The 10489-nt window shown below is 42.6% G+C and overlaps 1 long non-coding RNA gene across 1 annotated transcript; it reads left to right on the forward strand.

Annotated features, from left to right (window-relative positions):
* The first annotated feature begins 6629 nt into the window (after positions 1-6629).
* LOC139027001 (uncharacterized) lies at positions 6630-9055 on the forward strand. Its single transcript, XR_011479020.1, has 3 exons — positions 6630-6816; positions 7986-8078; positions 8822-9055. It is a non-coding gene; the product is annotated as an uncharacterized lncRNA (long non-coding RNA).
* The last annotated feature ends 1434 nt before the right edge of the window (positions 9056-10489 follow it).

Here is a 10489-nt window from a genome sequence, read left to right on the forward strand (position 1 = left end):
GGTGCTGCTACAGTACCACCTTCTGAACTACTACTGGTGCTGCAACAGTACCACCTTCTGAACTACTACTGGTGCTGCTACAGTACCACCTTCTGAACTACTACTGGTGCTGCTACAGTACCACCTTCTGAACTACTACTGTGGCTGCTAGTACCACCTTCTGACTACTACTGGTGCTGCTACAGTACCACCTTCTGAACTACTACTGGTGCTGCTCAAGTACCACCTTCTGAACTACTACTGGTGCTGCTACAGTACCACTTCTGAACTACTACTGGTGCTGCTACAGTACCACCTTCTGAACTACTACTGGTCGTGCTACAGTACCACCTTCTGAACTACTACTGGTGCTGCTACAGTACCACCTTCTGACTACTACTGGTGTTGCTACATACACTTTCTGAACTACTACTGGTGCTGCTACAGTACCACCTTCTGAACTACTACTGTGCTGCTACAGTACCACCTTCTGAACTACTACTGGTGCTGCTACAGTACCACCTTCTGAACTCTACTGGTGCTGCTACAGTACCACCTTCTGAACTACTACTGTGCTGCTCAGTACCAACCTTCTGAACCTACTACTGTGCGCTGCTACAGTACCACTTCTGAACTACTACTGGTGCTGCTACAGTACCACCTTCTGAACTACTACTGGTGCTGCAACAGTACACCTTCTGACTACTACTGTGTGCTACAGTACCACCTTCTGAACTACTACTGGTGCTGCTACAGTACCACCTTCTGAACTACTACTGGTGCTGCTACAGTACCACTTCTTATGATCTACTACTGGTGCTGCTACAGTACCACCTTCTGAACTACTACTGGTGCTGCTACAGTACCACCTGTCTGAACTACTACTGGTGCTGCTACAGTACCACCTTCTGAACTACTACTGTGCTGCACAGTACCACCTCTGAACTACTACTGGTGCTGCTACAGTACCACCTTCTGAATCTACTACTGGTGCTGCTACAGTACCACCTTCTGATCTACTACTGGTGCTGCTACAGTACCACCTTTGAACTACTACTGGTGCTGCTACAGTACCACCTTCTGAACTACTACTGTGCTGCTACAGTACCACCTTCTGAACTACTACTGGTGCTGCTACAGTACACCTTCTGAACTACTACTGGTTGCTACAGTACCACCTTTGAACTACTACTGGTGCTGCTACAACACCTTCTGATCTACTACTGGTGCTGCTACAGTACCACCTTCTGAACTACTACTGGTGCTGCTACAGTACCACCTTCTGAACTACTACTGGTGCTGCTACAGTACCACCTTGATCTACTACTGGGGCTGCTACAGTACCACCTTCTGAACTACTACTGGTGCTGCTCAGTACCACCGTCTGAACTACTACTGGTGCTGCTACAGTACCACCTTCTGAACTACTACTGGTGCTGCTACAGTACACTTCTGAACTACTACTGGTGTTGCTACAGTACCTTCTTGAACTACACTGTGCTGTCGCTACATACCACCTTGCTAGATCTACTACTGTGTGCTACAGTACCACCTTCTGAACTACTACTGGTGCTGCTACAGTACCACCTCTGAACTACTGCTGGTGCTGCTACAGTACCACCTTCTGATATACTACTGGTGCTGCTACAGTACACACCTTCTGATCTACTACGGTGCTGCTACAGTACCACCTTTCTGATACACTACTCTGGTGCTGCTACAGTACCACCTTCTGAACTACTACTGGTGCTGCTACAGTACCACCTTCTGAACTACTCTTGGTGCTGCTACAGTACCACCTTCTGAATCTACTACTGGTGCTGCTACAGTACCACCTCTGACTACTACTGGTGCTGCTACAGTACCACCTTCTGACTACTACTGGTGCTGCTACAGTACCACCTTCTGATCTACTACTGTGCTGCTACAGTACCACCTCTCTGATCTACTACTGGTTGCTGCTACAAGTACCACCTTCTGATCTACATACTGGTTGCTGCTACAGTACCACACTTTCTGAATCTACTACTGTGCTGCTACAGTACCACCTTCTGAACTACTACTGTGGCTGCTACAGTACCACCTCTGATCTACTACTGGTGCTGCTACAGTACCACCTTCTGAACTACACTGGTGCTGCTACAGTACCACCTTCTGATCTACTACTGTGACTGCCTACTGTACCCCTTCTGATCAGAAGGTGGTACTGTAGCAGCACCAGTAGTAGATCCTCTTGCAGCTTGTTTAACGGGGTCCATTTTCATGGTTCAATGCCTTTAAAAAGACTGAAAGACCCTGGCATATAAAGATGTGGAAGATAAGAGGTTGGAGGGGAAAACACTCAGAGTGGTTTAAGTGTAGCAGTAGAGTAGATTAATACTGTACAATGAGAATCAACAGACGTCAGATACACTGAGTGCAGACACATAGTGCATAGTGTTTACATACAACATGACTGGTAACACTTTACTTGACATTCAGCGCCATAACACATTATGACACGTTATGACACGGTCATAATCATGTATTAATATGTCATAACAGGTTGTAACACGGTCATACTCATGTATTAATATGTCATAAAAGCTGACATAACGTGTCATTATAGGGTCATAACACTGTCATGACACATTTATTTAGATCTCTTGTAACATATATTGCAATATTTTATGTCTGGTTATGACACCTACATAAGAGTGTCAAAACCCACACAATCTACCACACAAGACAAACATTCCATTACACCATAGCCTACTTTTCAACAGTAGGTTTATGTTAGATAACATTTTCTGAAATGTACCATATTCAATTATCATTGTAATTGCTCACACGTTGATGTCAGACATGTACCTACCCCAATGCTCTGTTGCTGATGACTGGGATGAATGCAGGAGCAGATTTCAGGAGCAGGACAAAACACACTCTTTTTGACTGATGACGTAAGGGTATGATAGGCCTATCTGGCATAAATGATTATGATGACCATAATGCCTTATCACAGTGTCACAATGCTTTATCACAGTGACATAATGCCTTATCACAGTGTCATAATGCCTTATCACAGTGTCATAATGCCTTATCACAGTGTCACAATGCTTTATCACAGTGACATAATGCCTTATCACAGTGACATAATGCCTTATCACAGTGACACAATGCTTTATCACAGTGACATAATGCCTTATCACAGTGACATAATGCCTTATCACAGTGACATAAAGCCTTATCACAGTGACATAATGCCTTATCACAGTGACATAATGCCTTATCACAGTGTCACAATGCTTTATCACAGTGACATAATGGCTTATCACAGTGACATAATGCCTTATCACAGTGACATAATGCTTTATCACAGTGACATAATGCTTTTTCACAGTGACATAAAGTGTATTTTCTTAGTCCAAGTAAAGGGACACAGGAGTGACATAATGCTTTATTTTGAGACACTGTTTAATTTAAAATATGATTTAAAAAAATAATTAATTACAACAACAAAGGACTTAAGGAACACTTTCAAACGAAAGGAAACTTCTTGGCAGGGTCATAACCAGTCATTAAATAACGCAATATACGTCACAAGAGGTGAAATTTATGGGTCATAACAGTGTTAAGACCATATTATGACAGGTTATGACAATTTATGTCAGCTGTTATGACATTCTATGACATGGTTATGAACATGTCATAACTTGTTATGATGCTGGGTGTCAAGTAAACTGTTACCAAATTATTTATCAAGAAAATGCAAGCTATATGCTTGCAATTGTGAGATCAGTGAGTTACAGTGTGTTATTGTACTGTGCTGTGAAGGCCAGTTGTTCTCCAGCTTTAAGTGTTACTGTACCACCATCTCCAGGTGCCCCCCCCCACCCCCCCCCAAAAGGAAAACAGCCAACGTCCTGCATTTCAACACATTTTGACATTGGGCAAAGAGAAAAACATTTCAAATCAAATGTTATTTGTCACATACACATGTTTAGCAGATGTTAATGTGAGTGTAGAGAAATGCTTGTGCTTCTAGTTCTGACCATGCAGTAATATCTAACAAGTAATCTAACAAATTCACAACAACTACCTTATACACACAAGTGTAAAGGAATGATTAAGAATATGTACATATAAATATATGGATGAGTGATGGCCGAACGGCATAGGCAAGATGCAGTAGATGGTGTAGAGTACAGTATATACATATGAGATGAGTAATGTAGGGTATGTAAACATTAAATAAAGTGACATTGTTTAAAGTGACTAGTGATACATTTATTACATCCAATTTTTTATTATTAAAGTGACGAGAGATTTGAGTCAGTATGTTGGCAGGAGCCACTCAATGTTAGTGATGGTTGTTTAACAGTCTGATTGCCTTGAGATAGAAGCTGTTCTTCAGTCTCTCGGTCCCAGCTTTGATGCACCTGTATTGACCTCGTCTTCTGGGTGGTAGCGGGGTGAACAGGCAGTGGCTCGGGTGGTTGTTGTCCTTGGTGATCTTTTTGGCATTCCTGTGACATTGGGTGGTGTAGGTGTCCTGGAGGGCAGGTAGTTTGTCCCCGGTGATGCGTTGCGCAGACCTCACTACCCTCTGGAGAGCCTTACAGTTGTGGACGGAGCAGTTGCCGTACCAGGCGGTGATACATCCCGACAGGATGCTCTCGATTGTGCACCTGTAAAAGTTTGCGAGTGTTTTTGGTGACTAGCCAAATTTCTTCAGCCTCCTGAGGTTGAAGAGGCTCTGTTACGCCTTCTTCACCACACTGTCTGTGTGGGTGTACCATTTCAGTTTGTCCGTGATGTGTACGCCGAGGAACTTAAAACTTTCCATCTTCACTGCTGTCCCGTCGATGTGGATAGGGGGTGCACCCTCTGCTGTTTCCTGAAGTCCTCTATCATCTCCTTTGTTTTGTTGACGTTGAGTGTGAGGTTATTTTCCTGACACCACACTCCGAGGGCCCTCACCTCCTCCCTGTAGGCCGTCTCGTTGTTGTTGGTAATCAAGCCTATAACTAGTGTTGTGTACTAGTGTAGTGTCGTCTGCAAACTTGATGATTGAGTTGGAGGTGTGCATGGCCACGCAGTCATGGGTGAACAGGGAGTACATGAGAGGGTTGAGAACGCACCCTTGTGGGCCCCAGTGTTGGGGATCAGACGGGTGGAGATGTTGTTTCCTACCCTCACCACCTGGGGGCGTCCCGTCAGAAAGTCCAAGACCCAGTTGCACAGGGCGGGGTCGAGACCCAGGGTCTCGAGCTTAGTGACGAGTTTGGAGGGTACTATGGTGTTAAATGCCGAGCTGTCGTCGATGAACAGCATTCTTACATAGGTATTCCTCTTGTCAAGATGGGTTAGGGCAGTGTGCAGTGTGATTGCGATTGCGTCGTCTGTGGACCTATTGGGGCGGTAAGCAAACTGGAGTGGGTCTAGGGTGTCAGGTAGGGTGGAGATGATATGATCCTTGACTCGTCTCTCAAAGCACTTCATGATGACGGAATTGAGTGCTACGGGGCGATAGTCGTTTAGCTCAGTTACCATAGCTTTCTTGGGAACAGGAACAATGGTGGCCCTCTTGAAGCATGTGGGAACAGCAGACTGGGATAGGGATTGATTGAATATGTCCGTAAACACAMCAGCCAGCTGGTMTGCRCATGCTCTGAGGACRCGGCTAGGGATGTCGTCTGGGCCGGCAGCCTTGCRAGGGTTAACAYRTTTAAATGTTTTAYTCAYGTTGGCTGCGGTGAAGKAGAGCCCACAGGTTTTGGTAGCGGGCCATGTCGGTGGCATTGCATTGTCCTCAAAGCGAGCAAAGAAGTTGTTTAGTTTGTCTGGGAGCAAGACATCGGGGTCAGCGATGGGGCTGGTTTTCTTTTTGTAGTCCGTGATTGACTGTAGACCCTGCCACATACCTCTCGTGTCTTAGCCGTTGAATTGCGACTCTACTTGCAGCTATTGTAATGCTATTTTAAACATTTTGTCATGAGGCTGAGAGAAAACAGTCATGTGTTTTCAWCATACTCTTATGTAGGTGTCATAGCTAACCATAAAATAACTACAGTGGTCGGTTCTGTGGGTTTTAASTCTTAWGTAGGTGTCATAACCAGCCTTAAAAGGATGCAATATATGTTACAAACGGGTCTAAATATATGTCATGACAGTGTTATGACCATATTATGACATGACATGATTATGACCGTGTCATAACATGTTATGATGCTAGGTGTAAAGTATAGTGTTACCATTTTAAGTGTTTCTATAATCCTCTATGTGAAAAAAGAATGGTGAAAAAACGATTGGAACCATTTCCGTGTTTGACAGCTGAGTTTTATGGGGATTATGACTCATACTGTGGTAATCTATGGAGTTGGAAGGAGAACAAACAGATCTGGGACCAGGTTAGACAAGTATAACATTATATTTGAAAATTTAGTTTAATTTGTTATTTAATTTGTAATCTTTTTCTCCCAGAAGGAGACGTCTATGTTTGTCATTTTCCTCAAAGATGTGGCCTATCTTCGGATTCTGGCAAGCAGCAAAGTTTAAAAAGCGACACCCAATCAGAATTCAGATCCTACCTGTCAAGAGTAGAATAATGTTTGCCTAGCAACACTCTCTCATTGGCTAGAAATGACTAGTTGCTGGGAAAATGAAACTTAACAGAAGGTAAGGTGCAGCACATTGGGCGCTTTAGTTTCGCATTAGTTTTAGACCATTCCATTGGTCGTTGAGGTAAATCTCCACCCACCTGGGTCACCTGGCTATGCAAAACCAGCAGGACCACTGCTTCAGCTCTCTGTGACAACAGCAGACAACACTATACAGATCCGTGCAACCACACTAAAAGTGAGTATTCAACTTAACTACCTTACTAATTAAATGTTGTACAACAATCTACTCTACAGTATTTGAATAACTGTAGCGCAATATTAAGTAGACATTTTATTGATACCAGGTCTGTTAACATTTATGCATAAATAATCATATGATTGCATTACTTATCATCAAAATGTCAAAACAAATCATGTAGCTGTTAGCAATCACATTCTGCTATATGTGTGTATTCATACACATGTTTTAAAATTATAGAACAGTGAAAGTAGACAGTACAGTAGGTTTGTATTTATACACGTTTTAATATTGTAGAACAGTGAAAGGAGAAACATGGTTAAACTTTTACCTGAAACATTGACCTTGTTTAGTGCAGAGATAGTGCAGTATACTGTATCTTGTTTAGTGCAGAGATAGTGCAGTATACTGTATCTTGTTCAAGGGGGGCGATCTTGGGTCAACAGCCATCTTATAGCAGGTTGTTGCTGTGAGGGACACACCTGCAGGTTTTTGTCAGTACTGACTAATGCTTCGAACACACCGACAGCGTCGTTGCATTTTGGTACACCAGAATTACATTCATTTCCAATGAAACGCTGCATTGGCCTTGCAACATTAGCAGAGGCAGATCGAGAGTTATACGTTGCGTTCATCAACCAATGGTTAACTGACAGATTGCTGAAACACATGATGTGGTTAGCTGATATGTAAAATACCTATCCAGGCGTAGTAAGATCTGGTGTCGGCAACGTCTGAGCAGAGGAACAGAGGAACACGTACTTTGTGTTCAGACACCTCCTGATTTACACGTTGTTTGTGTTCACCTCTAACTGGTCTATCTGGTTTTAACAGCTGCAGCCAGGCAACGGTAGAATAATAACCATGTTTAGAATGTCATTTGATACGCATGTGAGTACGTTATGTTCACCTGATGTAGGCTACTTTGTTAAGGAATGTAATGTGTTTATCCACAGTTATACCACATATCATCACTCTTTTTATAGTTTATAGTTTAATCGTTTTTATTGTTTGAAAGTCAAATAGCTGAGAAAATTATAATTTAGTTCACCCTCATCTATAAACGTTGGAACTTTGCAGAACACTGCATGAGTCACCGAAGAAATGTGGACTTTTTATTTTGTAATGAGGTCATTGTCTGTTTCCATGTTTTTGATTGGCTGCAGTTGTAGTAATGGCACGAGGAAGAGGAAGGACTCTGAGGATTCTGTTCCTGTTGACAACTTCTGTCCTGCAAGACTTCACTGGTGAATGCCAAGGTACAGTACAAACCACACACACACACCACACACACACACACGCACAACACACACACACACACACAACACACACACACACACACACACACACATACATACACACACACATACACACACTTGATGTTTGTTTGTTTGGATCAATATCTTTCCCAGAGGCAGCAGATAATTTTCCTGGGGTCAACAGAAATCACAAAACTGACAAGTAACTAATCACTGATAGACAAGGACAGTCACACAAATACAATAAAAAGATATAATAATAATAATACAATACAATAAAAATAATTCCTGCCATTTCAATGAGAAGTTGCTTAATCTTTATTTATTTATTAGGCGGCAGGCAGCCTAAGTGTTTAGAGGCGTTTGGCCAGTAACCAAATGGTTGCTGGATCGAATCCCGAGCTGACAAGGTCCAAATCTGTCATTCTGGCCTGAACAAGGCAGCTAATTTACTGTTCCCCGGTAGGCCGTCATTGTAATAAAGAATTTGTTGCTTACTGACTTGTCTAGTTAAAAAAAACGTTAATAAATAAAAAATCCTTTTGATTTGGGGACCTGTGAAGAGACCTTCTGGTGGCATGTCTTGTGGGGTATATATGGTGTAAAAGCTGATGTTATTTGATTATTTGACTAGAAGAGAAACAGTTCATGTCTCATCAACCCTCAACATGAAAGACAAGACACACATTAAGCCTTTTTATCAGACACTATCAACTCAAGCACTTCTTGTCTGTTTTCACAAGATTCAGAGCAGCCTCTGACCTGAGGATTGTTCTGGTGGTAAGACTGGATCAGGGAAGTAGTACAACAGGAAACAGCATTCCTGGAAGGAGATGCATTTAACAGCAAAGTCATCTCCAGTGTCTGTGACTGTACAGAGTGAGAAACAGAGTGGAGTGGTGAATGGGAGGAAGATTGATGTCATCGACACCCCGGGGCTCTATGACACAACACTGTCTAAGAAGAGAATGGAAAGTTGAAATAGTCAGGTGTATAGAAATGTCAGTTCCAGGACCCACGCCTTCCTGCTGGTGATCAGACTGGGGTGAGGTTCACAGAGGAGGAGCAGAACACTGTGAAGTGGATCCAGAAGAACTTTGGAGAAGAAGCCTCTATGTACACCATCTTGCTGTTCACAACATGGAGATCAACTGAAGGGAAAATCAGTCAAAGGGTTCTGGCGAGAGCCCAGAGCTACGGAAACTCATCAATATCTGGTGGGGGCAGATATCATCCCTAATCAATGACAAGAGAAAAGACAACACTCAGGTTAGAGAGCTGCTGGAGAAGATCGATGAGATGGTGGAGGACAATGGAGGAAACACTACATCACTGAGATGTACCAGGAGGCCCAGAGGAAGATCGAAGAAGAAAAGCTGAAGAGGAGGAGGCAGGAAGAGAACAAGAGAGAGAGAGAGAGAGAGAGGACTGTGGAGGAAATTCTAATCAGGTGAGAGAGACTTTAAATTTCTTCAAATTAATGGATCTTTTTATATTGTTTATTATTGCAATAATGAAGCTGGTCGACCGCAGACTCTGAAGATCCACGAGCAGAATTGAGGCTACAATACTTTATAGCGAAGTCCATCTCTCCTGGATCGTGACATGACAGTCAACAAGATGTGTAGAATTATAAAAAAGGTACATTGTGATATCAAGTAACAGAACAAGATTTAGATTGCACACAGTTTCTGTCTCTAGGTCATTTACTGCTTGTTTATACAGAAACTCTAATGTAACATAGACACTAGGTGTCCTCCCGCTCAAATGATGAAGCCAGAATGAATCTGCCATGTTGGAGAAATAACTGGAGGGAGGAGTCTGCAGGCACCGGTAGACGGCGCACAGACACTAATCATGGAATGGAATCGCAGTCTCTGAGGTTTTCTATCACCAAATCAAGCCCAGAGCTTCAGAGGCTCAACTCAGTCCCTCAGACACAGATGAGACTAAGGAACTCTTATTCGATGCATAACAGTATTAAAACATAATCTGTTAATTTCTCTACCATAAGGATGCAGGAGGAGAAGAAATTAAGAAACGAAGAGAAGAGAAATTGAATGACTGCAACGTGGTCAGCGCTTGCCAGTAACGGCTGCATTGGGGGTTGGAGCCATGTTCAGCTCTCCATGGTCGTTAACAGCAAGAGGGCTACATTAGCCCGCTGTTAAAGGTTTATGAATGCATGGGCACCTATTTCAAATCAGATAGTTCCAACTCAAAAGACCAGAAGAAGTAGATTTTCCACATCCACCATCTCTAGATTGTTTTGAATTAAGATTCATTATGGTGATTATGATAATTCAAATATAATTTGATCTCTGAGGAAATTTTAATTGATAGGAATTCATATACTATTTAATAATATAGTACCAAACATCTGATCTGGATCCCATTTTTCCCCAACAATG

Source organism: Salvelinus sp. IW2-2015, unplaced genomic scaffold (assembly GCF_002910315.2).
Source record: "Salvelinus sp. IW2-2015 unplaced genomic scaffold, ASM291031v2 Un_scaffold6751, whole genome shotgun sequence".
Taxonomy (NCBI): domain Eukaryota; kingdom Metazoa; phylum Chordata; class Actinopteri; order Salmoniformes; family Salmonidae; genus Salvelinus; species Salvelinus sp. IW2-2015.